General features: G+C 39.9%; 1 long non-coding RNA gene and 1 pseudogene across 1 annotated transcript in view; one reads left to right on the top strand and one right to left on the bottom strand.

Moving 5' to 3' along the window:
• LOC128659780 (uncharacterized) overlaps positions 1-4596 on the bottom strand; it is a 103088-nt gene extending 98492 nt beyond the window's left edge. Inside the window, exon 1 of the long non-coding RNA XR_008402479.1 lies at positions 4463-4596. This is a non-coding gene — a long non-coding RNA (uncharacterized LOC128659780). The remainder of the gene's footprint in view (positions 1-4462) is intronic.
• LOC128661261 (zinc finger protein 208-like) overlaps positions 1-11185 on the top strand; it is a 1066060-nt pseudogene that overhangs the window by 1031668 nt on the left and 23207 nt on the right.

The raw sequence follows: 11185 nt of genomic DNA on the forward strand, positions 1-11185 counted from the left end.
CTGACATATTGTATGGAGGCACTTGCTGAGATTTATTAATATTTATAATATTGATATAATATATTTTTAGTAAATAGAAATTATTATAAAAGAGAGAAAAAAAAATCATATTTAGAAATTAATATTTTGAAAAATAATTTTTTTTTGAAGATTGAAATATTGATGTTCATATTTCGAGATTGATATTTTGAAATATTGTTAAAGATTAATTTTTGAAAAATTGATAAAAATATACATTTTTCATATTTCAAAATTAATAATTTTTTTTTTTTTAAATATAATTATTTTTTTCTTCTCTCTTTTTATTGGTAAAAATTTTATTAGAGTTTTAATTTAACTAAATACTAAGTCAATATAATAATGTCTGTAGCCAGAAGTGACTCATTTAATTCTATACATAGCATTGAAAATGGTCCCATCACAATACCCCTCACAATAGGTCAGGTCCTTAAGAAAGATATTATAGGACACATTAAAGCAAAGTTTAATATTGCGGGTGAATTAAATGATTTTATGGATATGCTTGAAATTAGGGCTAAAAAAATTACCGTTAATAATAATATGTGGAATGAAAAAAATGAATTTTTCCAAGAATTATTATTGATTAATCAATGCAAGGCTCTCAAAAAGCGAGACAAACTAATACTAAAATCTTGGCCCCTTGTAATATGCATTATTGATGAAATGTCGTTTTGTGTCATAGACAAACAATTGCAGATACAGGAGCTAGAAAGTAATATTCGTTCGTCATGCAGATGCGAAGAGGATTTAAAAATAGCCAAAAATAAAATGGATGAATTTGCCCAAAACCTAACCACCTTAGATAAGCATAACATAGACTTACTCGCACAGATACAAGAATTAAATAAACAGCTTGCGCAAAGCCAGAGAGAATTATGTGATTTAAAAAGGTCATATCGCCATAATGAAAACCCCTATATTAACAGTGAGAATAATGCAGATAATGCTAACTCCCTTAGAGAACGCGTCAGGGACGAGGTACAAAAATATATGGAGGAGTATAGACAAATGACCCCTAATGGGTCAGAAATAGATTTCCCAAATAGACAATCACCTCATGATGTAAATCCAGAGAACTGCTGTAACTCAGCTGGTGCGGGTGAGAGAAACTCTAATAGAGAATCCCAAAATAAGTCTAATAAGGTATATGATTCCCATAAAATAGTTACTTTCATACAGGGTGCAGTACCTATATTCTCCAATAAGGGAACAAAATCTGTAATTGATCACTTAGAGGCTTTTTAAAATGCATTAGCTATAATGAATGTAACAAGTGAGAAATTAAAAATTGAATTTCTGCCCTGGGTATTTGACAGTAAGCATCACAAATTCTTTACTTCACTAAAGGATATGAATATTCATTCCTGGTGTGAAATTAAACGACAATGCAGAAAAGAATTCGGACAACATCGCACTAAAACTGCCACGAAAATAGCGGTATATGGTTTAAAATGTAGTGCGAATCAGAGTCCAATCGAATTCCTTTCTGAATTGAAAAATGCGTACAGTATGGCTGAATATAATCCCAGGTTTGATTGCTCAGAATTTGTAAATTTATTTTTTGAAGCACTGCCTACACCCATCAAAATTAACTTAGCTAGAGATTTTGATGAGGACTGCTCATTGGAATGGCTGATCAAAGAGAGTAAAAAAATTATACTCTATTCAGCAGTCCAGTGAGCAGGGGGTTAAAAAGGAATCAAAACCCAAAATTGTAGCAGAAACTAGGGTGTCACCTAGCCCCCTCAATTTGGAGTCTAAAAAGAAAACCTACGCAGAGGTGGCCAGTCAAAACAGGCCATCTCCACAGAGGTTTAACTCTGCCCCTTCCACTACACGGGCTGAGGCGCAGAGAGACTATAACCAAAGTGGGGGACATAATCAGGTGAATAATTACTCACAAATAGAATACTCACCAAATAATTGGTACCCACGCAAAGGTAACTACAATAGATGGCGAAGATATTCTCAGGGTAACCAGACACCCCAAATATATACTGCTCCCGAAAATCATAACGCTGAACAAGCTGAACCCAAGGGGCAACCACGCCAGAAATAGCAGCCCTAATTCTGAGGGGACCCAATGGTCCAGGAATCACTATTATGGGGCATCAAGAGATAGGCCCAGGGGTAGAGGCAACTTGTACAATCAGGAAGATATACTTTTTACCCAGTTAAATCGGTAGAGCGAAAAATTCGCTAATATGAGTCAACCTTCTACGGCTCAGCAACCGAACAATACTTTTTTAGGGGTACAGCCAGTGGTCAGCAGTGGACCACAGGCACAGTCATAAATACTGCAGTATCACCTGAAAGGGAGGGGAGAGATATACAAAATGTAATAATAAATAGCTCCCGGAATTGCGAGGGAAGAGAAGGAACAACTCTATATTTCAGTGGTGTGACTAAACAGATAGGATTTCTTACAACCAACTAATCAACCACCAACTAATCGATAATGAAAATCGTTGTCAACGATTTTCATTATCAATTATTATTGATGTTATCGATTAGTTGTTTCAGCCCTAATAACAACCCTTTGTCTACTCAGTAACAAGGTCAGATTGGCTCCTACAAATAAGGCAAACTATGTGAGGTTATTAGTTACTTTGCGCCCCTCTAAGTTACAGTGTGACCCTCTGCGCCAATTACTGGGCGCTAGTTACGGTGTGCCCCTAGATAAAGTAAGACATAATGTGTACTTTGGGGGCACAGTGTGTATTAACCCTCCACTAGCACAGAGAACAGCACAGTGTGTATTAACCCTTCACTAGCACAGAGAGGAGCACAGTGTGTATTAACCCTTCACTAGCACAGAGAGCAGCACAGTGTGTATTAACCCTTCACTAGCACAGAGAGCAGCACAGTGTGTATTAACCATCCACTAGCACAGAGAACAGCACAGTGTGTATTAACCCTTCACTAGCACAGAGAGGAGCACAGTGTGTATTAACCCTTCACTAGCACAGAGAGCAGCAAAGTGTGTATTAACCCTTCACCAGCACAGAGAGCAGCACAGTGTGTATTAACCCTTCACTAGCACAGAGAGGAGCACAGTGTGTATTAACCCTTCACCAGCACAGAGAGCAGCACAGTGTGTATTAACCCTTCACCAGCACAGAGAGCAGCACAGTGTGTATTAACCCTTCACCAGCACAGAGAGCTGCACAGTGTGTATTAACCCTTCACTAGCACAGAGAGCTGCACAGTGTGTATTAACCCTTCACTAGCACAGAGAGCAGCACAGTGTGTATTAACCCATTCACAAGCACAGAACAGCATAGTGTGTATTAACCCTTTCACTGGCAGAGAGAAAGCAGCACAGTGTGTATTAACCCTTCACTAGCAGAGAGCGCAGTAGTGTGTATTAACCTTTGACTAGTCCAAAGAGCGTGTATTAACCCCTTCACTAGCACAAAGAGCAACACCATGTGTATTAACCCCTTCACTTGCATAGAGAGCTGCACAGTGCATATTAGCTCTCTTAACCAGCACAGAGCAGCACTTTGTGAATCATTTCTTCAATATCACAAAGAATAGCACAGAGTGCATTATCCCCTTCCAGAGTTCATTAACCCCTTTACTATCACAGAGAGCAGTATAGTGTGTTTTAACCCCCTCCACTAGCACAAGGAGCAACACAGTGTGTATTAACCCTTCACTAGCACAGTGTGTATTAACCATTCACTAACACAGAGAGCAGAACAGTATTAACCCTTCACTAGCACAGTGTGTATTAACCCTTCACTAGCACGGAGATCTGCACAGTGTGTATTAACCCTTCACTAGCACGGAGAGCTGCACAGTGTGTATTAACCCTTCACTAGCACAGAGAGTGGCCCAGTGTGTATTAACCCTTCACTAGCACAGAGAGCGGCCCAGTGTGTATTAACCCTTCACTAGCACAGAGAGCAGCACAGTGTGTATTAACCTCTTCACTAGCACAGAGAGCAGCACAGTGTGTATTAACCCTTCACTAGCACAGAGAACAGCACAGTGTGTATTAACCCTTCACTAGCACAGAGAGCAGCACAGTGTGTATTAACCCTTCACTAGCACAGAGAGCAGCACAGTGTGTATTAACCCTTCACTAGCACAGAGAACAGCACAGTGTGTATTAACCCTTCACTAGCACAGAGAGCAGTATAGTGTGTATTAACCTCTTCACTAGCACAGAGAGCAGCACAGTGTGTATTAACCCTTCACTAGCACAGAGAGCAGCACAGTGTGTATTAACCCTTCACTAGCACAGAGAGCAGCACAGTGTGTATTAACCCTTCACTAGCACAGAGAGCAGCACAGTATTAACCCTTCACTAGCACAGAGAGTTGAACAGCACTTAGTATCCCATTGCCTGGCACAAACAGGTGAATAAGATTCATTAAAAGAACAACATTTATAACAATTATAAACTTTTTAAGAAGACCAGAAAGTGACTCACCCAGCAGCAGCTGCACAGGAAGTCAATGGGAGAAGGAGGAGAACAACAGAACAATGCAAAGTAGTCTAGCTGCAGACTGGAGCTCCACTATAGACAGGAAACATGTGCCTTCTCAATTAGTCTTGAAATGTTTGCAATTTTTCTTTTGTCTGATTGGCTGCTGATTAACATGTGACTTCTCAATTTGTCTTGAAATGTTTACAATTTTTCTTTTGTCTGATTGGCTGCTGATTAACATGTGCCTTCTCAATTTGTCTTGAAATGTTTGCAATTTTTCTTTTGTCTGATTGGCTGCTGATTAACATGTGACTTCTCTGCCTGTATTCTGGGAGATGTAGTTCAGTATTGAACTGACCTTTGTTCCCCTCCCATTTACTTCCTGTGCAGCTGCTGCTGGGTGAGTGAGTCAGGCTGTCTGTATTGTGTGATAAATGTGTTAGTCACTTTCTGTTCTTCTTAAATAGTTTATAATTGTTATACATGTTATTGTTATGTTAATGCTTGTTATTCATCTGCTTGTGCCAGGCAATGGGGAAGTAAGTGCTGTTCAACTCTTTGTGTTAGTGAAGGGTTAATTCACACTGTGCTGTTCTCTGTGCTGTTCTCTGTGCTAGTGAAGGGTTAATAAACACTGTGCTGCTCTCTGTGCTAGTGAAGGGTTAATACACACTGTGCAGCTCTCTGTGCCAGTGAAGGGTTAATACACACAGTGCTGCTCTCTGTGCTAGTGAAGGGTTAATACACACTGTGCAGCTCTCTGTGCCAGTGAAGGGTTAATACACACTGTGCTGCTCTCTGTGCTAGTGAAGGGTTAATACACACTGTGCTGCTCTCTGTGCTAGTGAAGGGCTAATACACACTGTGCTGCTCTCTGTGCTAGTGAAGGGTTAATACACACTGTGCTGCTCTCTGTGCTAGTGAAGGGTTAATACACACTGTACTGCTCTCTGTGCTAGTGAAGGGGTTAATACACACTGTGCTGCTCTCTGTGCTAGTGAAGGGTTAATACACACTGTGCTGCTCTCTGTGCTAGTGAAGGGTTAATACACACTGTGCAGTTCTCTGTGCTAGTGAAGGGTTAATACACACTGTGCAGCTCTCTGTGCTAGTGAAGGGTTAATACACACTGTGCTGCTCTCTGTGCTAGTGAAGGGTTAATACACACTGTGCTGCTCTCTGTGCTAGTGAAGGGTTAATGCACACTGTGCTGCTCTCTGTGCTAGTGAAGGGTTAATGCACACTGTGCTGCTCTCTGTGCTAGTGAAGGGTTAATGCACACTGTGCTGCTCTCTGTGCTAGTGAAGGGTTAATACACACTGTGCTGCTCTCTGTGCTGGTGAAGGGTTAATACACACTGTGCTGCTCTCTGTGCTGGTGAAGGGTTAATACACACTGTGCTGCTCTCTGTGCTAGTGAAGGGTTAATACACACTGTGCTGCTCTCTGTGCTAGTGAAGGGTTAATACACACTGTGCTGCTCTCTGTGCCAGTGAAGGGTTAATACACACTGTGCTGCTCTCTGTGCTAGTGAAGGGGTTAATACACACTGTGCTGCTCTGTGCTAGTGAAGGGTTAATACACACTGTGCTGCTCTCTGTACTAGTTTAGAGGTTAATACACACTGTGCTGCTCTTTGTGCTAGTGAAGGGGTTAATACACACTGTGCTGCTCTCTGTGCTAGTGATGGGTTAATACACACTGTGCAGCTCTCTGTGCTAATGAAGGGTTAATACACACTGTGCAGCTCTCTGTGCTAGTGAAGGGTTAATACACACTGTGCTGTTCTCTGTGCTAGTGAAGGGTTAATACACACTGTGCTGCTCTCTGTGCTAGTGAAGGGGTTAATACACACTGTGCTGTTCTCTGTGCTAGTGAAGGGGTTAATACACACTGTGCTGCTCTCTGTGCTAGTGAAGGGTTAATACACACTGTGCTGCTCTCTGTGCTAGTGATGGGTTAATACACACTGTGCAGCTCTCTGTGCTAGTGAAGGGTTAATACACACTGTGCTGTTCTCTGTGCTAGTGAAGGGTTAATACACACTGTGCTGCTCTCTGTGCTAGTGAAGGGGTTAATACACACTGTGCTGTTCTCTGTGCTAGTGAATGGTTAATACACACTGTGCTGCTCTCTGTGCTAGTGAAGGGGTTAATACACACTGTGCTGCTCTCTGTGCTAGTGAAGGGTTAATACACACTGTGCCCCTAAAGTGCACATTATCAGCCCTGCTTTATCTAGGGGCGCCCAGTAACTAATAACCTCACATAGTTTGCCTTATTTGTAGGAGTCAATCTGACCTTGTTACTGAGTAGACAAAGGGTTGTTATGTTAGTTTGTTAGCGACACTCCTATTGTTTTACATGATCTCATCACCCTGCTCAGACTAACTAGGGGCAGATGTGTAGCAGGGTCAGATTTAAAGGGACATTACACCTAATATATTTATCTCATTATTCAGTGTTACACTAGATACAGAACTGCACAATGTCACTTATAGTATTATGTATGGGGACTGAGGCTGTGACAGAAATATCTCGGTGTAACATTACACTATAGTGGTCTGACATTGTGCAGTTCTGTATCTAGTACTAAAGACACCAGTACAGGCATTGCATTTTATTTTCTATTGGTGTGCAAGGGGTTTGCACTTGGCGCTACCAGTGTGTGCATTAATTACTGGCAATATTATAAAGCCCCCCCCCCCCCCATGGTGTCTGACTCGTGCCATTTGTATAGCTGCAAGTATTGTGTGTTACGTGACATGGCTGCTTTGTAGGGAGGAACCGTATGGCACAGTAATTGTGAGGGGGGGGGGGATTATGCAGTGAAAGTCAAGTTAGAAGTCAAGGGAGAATTCAGAGGAAAGCTTGCACTTGGCATTGTGAGGCTAAACTCTTAAATACAATGCGCATGCGCAAAAGACGTACACGAGCTTGCTCTACACAGAACAGTTATTTTCAACAGAGCATTCATTTAGGATGACGTCAGGGAAAGGAGGGGTCTGGCGGCCATTTCAAATCGGCCGGAGAATGAAAAGTGATTTTGAACATAAAACCATATACGCATTAAACATGGGCTACAGGGGGGTTAAATTAACATTAACTACTACATAGGAAAAAGTCATTATGAATGTTGTGTTCACTGTCCCTTTAATGATTCAGATAGGGCTTGTCATTTTAAATAACTTTCCAATTTGGTTATATCATCAAATTTGCTTTGTTCTCTTGGTATTTTTTTTTTGAAAAGTAAACCTAGGTTGGCTCGTATGCTCATTTCTAAGCCCTTGAAGGCAGCTTCTTATCTCAGTGCATTTGACAGATTCACACATCTAGACAGTGCTAGTTCATGCGTGCCATATAGATAACATTGTGCTCACTCCTATAGAGTTATTTGAGTCTGCACTGATTGGTTAAAATGCAAGTCTGTGAAAAGAACTGAGATAAGGGGCAGTCTGCAGAGGCTTAGATACAAGGTAATTACAGAGGTAAAAAGTATATTTCTATAACAGATAAGGAGGCAGTCTGCAGAGGCTTAGATACAGGGTAATCACAGAGGTAAAAAGTATATTAATATAACTGAGATAAGGGGGCAGCCTGCAGAAGCTTAGATACAGGGTAATTACAGAGGTAAAAAGTATATTAATATAACTGAGATAAGGGGGCAGCCTGCAGAAGCTTAGATACAGGGTAATTACAGAGGTAAAAAGTATATTAATATAACTGAGATAAGGGGGCAGCCTGCAGAAGCTTAGATACAGGGTAATTACAGAGGTAAAAAGTATATTTCTATAACAGATAAGGAGGCAGCCTGCAGAAGCTTAGATACAGGGTAATTACAGAGGTAAAAAGTATATTTCTATAACAGATAAGGAGGCAGCCTGCAGAAGATTAGATACAGGGTAATTACAGAGGTAAAAAGTATATTTCTATAACAGATAAGGAGGCAGTCTGCAGAAGCTTAGATACAGGGTAATTACAGAGGTAAAACGTATATTTCTATAACAGATAAGGAGGCAGCCTGCAGAAGCTTAGATACAGGGTAATTACAGAGGTAAAAAGTATATTTCTATAACAGATAAGGAGGCAGTCTGCAGAAGCTTAGATACAGGGTAATTACAGAGGTAAAAAGTATATTTCTATAACACATAAGGAGGCACCCTGCAGAAGATTAGATACAGGGTAATTACAGAGGTAAAAAGTATAATTCTATAACAGATAAGGAGGCAGTCTGCAGAAGCTTAGATACAGGATAATTACAGAGGTAAAAAGTATATTTCTATAACAGATAAGGAGGCAGCCTGCAGAAGCTTAGATACAGGGTAATTACAGAGGTAAAAAGTATATTTCTATAACAGATAAGGAGGCAGTCTGCAGAAGCTTAGATACAGGGTAATTACAGAGGTAAAAAGTATATTTCTATAACAGATAAGGAACGGTCTGCAGAAGCTTAGATATAGGGTAATTACAGAGGTTAAAAGTATATTTCTATAACAGATAAGGAGGCAGCCTGCAGAAGCTTAGATACAGGGTAATTACAGAGGTAAAAAGTATATTTCTATAACAGATAAGGAGGCAGCCTGCAGAGGCTTAGATACAAGGTAATTACAGAGGAAAAAAGTATATTTCTATAACAGATAAGGAGGCAGTCTGCAGAAGCTTAGATACAGGGTAATTACAGAGGTAAAATGTATATTTCTATAACAGATAAGGAGGCAGCCTGCAGAAACTTAGATACAGGGTAATTACAGAGGTAAAAAGTATATTTCTATAACAGATAAGGAGGCAGCCTGCAGAAGATTAGATACAAGGTAATTACAGAGGTAAAAAGTATATTTCTATAACAGATAAGGAGGCAGCCTGCAGAAGATTAGATACAGGGTAATTACAGAGGTAAAAAGTATATTTCTATAACAGATAAGGAGGCAGCCTGCAGAAGCTTAGATACAGGGTAATTACAGAGGTAAAAAGTATATTTCTATAACAGATAAGGAGGCAGTCTGCAGAAGCTTAGATACAGGGTAATCACAGGGGTAAAAAGTATATTAATATAACTGAGATAAGGGGGCAGCCTGCAGAAGCTTAGATACAGGGTAATTACAGAGGTAAAAAGTATATTTCTATAACAGATAAGGAGGCAGCCTGCAGAAACTTAGATACAGGGTAATTACAGAGGTAAAAAGTATATTTCTATAACAGGTAAGGAGGCAGTCTGCAGAGGCTTAGATACAGGGTAATCACAGGGGTAAAAAGTATATTAATATAACTGAGATAAGGGGGCAGTCTGCAGAGGCTTAGATACAGGGTAATTACAGAGGTAAAAAGTATATTTATATAACAGATAAGGAGGCAGCCTGCAGAAGATTAGATACAGGGTAATCACAGGGGTAAAAAGTATATTAATATAACTGAGATAAGGGGGCAGTCTGCAGAGGCTTAGATACAGGGTAATTACAGAGGTAAAAAGTATATTTCTATAACAGATAAGGAGGCAGCCTGCAGAAGCTTAGATACAGGGTAATTACAGATGTAAAAAGTATATTTCTTCTGTTAAGTGTGATCAGTCCACGGGTCATCATTACTAAAGGGATATTACTCCTCCCCAACAGGAAGTGCAAGAGGATTCACCCAGCAGAGCTGCATATAGCTCCTCCCCTCTACGTCACTCCCAGTCATTCTCTTGCACCCAACGACTAGATAGGATGTGTGAGAGGACTATGGTGATTATACTTAGTTTTATATCTTCAATCAAAAGTTTGTTATTTTATAATAGCACCGGAGTGTGTTATTACCTCTCTGGCAGAGTTTGAAGAAGAATCTACCAGAGTTTTTACTATGATTTTAGCCGGAGTAGTTAAGATCATATTGCTGTTTCTCGGCCATCTGAGGAGAGGTAAACTTCAGATCAGGGGACAGCGGGCAGATTAATCTGCAAAGAGGTATGTAGCAGCTTTTATTTTCTGACAATGGAATTGATGAGAAAATCCTGCCATACCGATATAATGTCATGTATGTATATTTTACATTTCAGTATTCTGGGGAATGGTACTTCACTGGAATTACACTGTGTACATAAAACTTTTTAGCCTATTTTGCAGGGTCTAGCAACAGGCTTTTTAATAACTCTTAATTTATGTTAAACGTTTTTGCTGGAATGTAAAATCGTTTTCATTTTCTGAGGTACTGAGTGAATAAATGTTTGGGCACTATTTTTCCACTTGGCAGTTGCTTGATCTAATTTCTGACAGTTTCTGATCTCTCTCACTGTTGTGTGTGAGGGGGAGGGGCCGTTTTTTGGCGCTTTTGCTACGCATCAAAAAATTTCAGTCAGCAGCACATTGTATTTCCTGCATGATCCGGTTCATCTCTACAGAACTCAGGGGTCTTCAAAACTTGTTTTGAGGGAGGTAATTCTCACAGCAGAGCTGTGAGATTGTAGTTGACTGTGATAAAAAACGTTTATTCTGTAATTTTTTTTCTGCTATCAGAGTTAGTTGTCTTTTGCTAATGGGAACAAACCTTTGCTAAAGTTGTGTTGATTACAAGGATTGATGCTATAACTGTTTCAGTTTATTAATTTTCAACTGTCATAAATCTTCTGTGCTTCTTATAGGCACAGTACGTTTTCATAATATTTTACTAGAATTGTATTCCAAGTTGCAAGTTTATTTGCTAGTGTGTTAAACATGTCTGATTCAGAGGAAGATACCTGTGTTATTTGTTCAATG

This window comes from Bombina bombina, chromosome 5, assembly GCF_027579735.1.
Source record: "Bombina bombina isolate aBomBom1 chromosome 5, aBomBom1.pri, whole genome shotgun sequence".
Classification (NCBI taxonomy): Eukaryota; Metazoa; Chordata; class Amphibia; order Anura; family Bombinatoridae; genus Bombina; species Bombina bombina.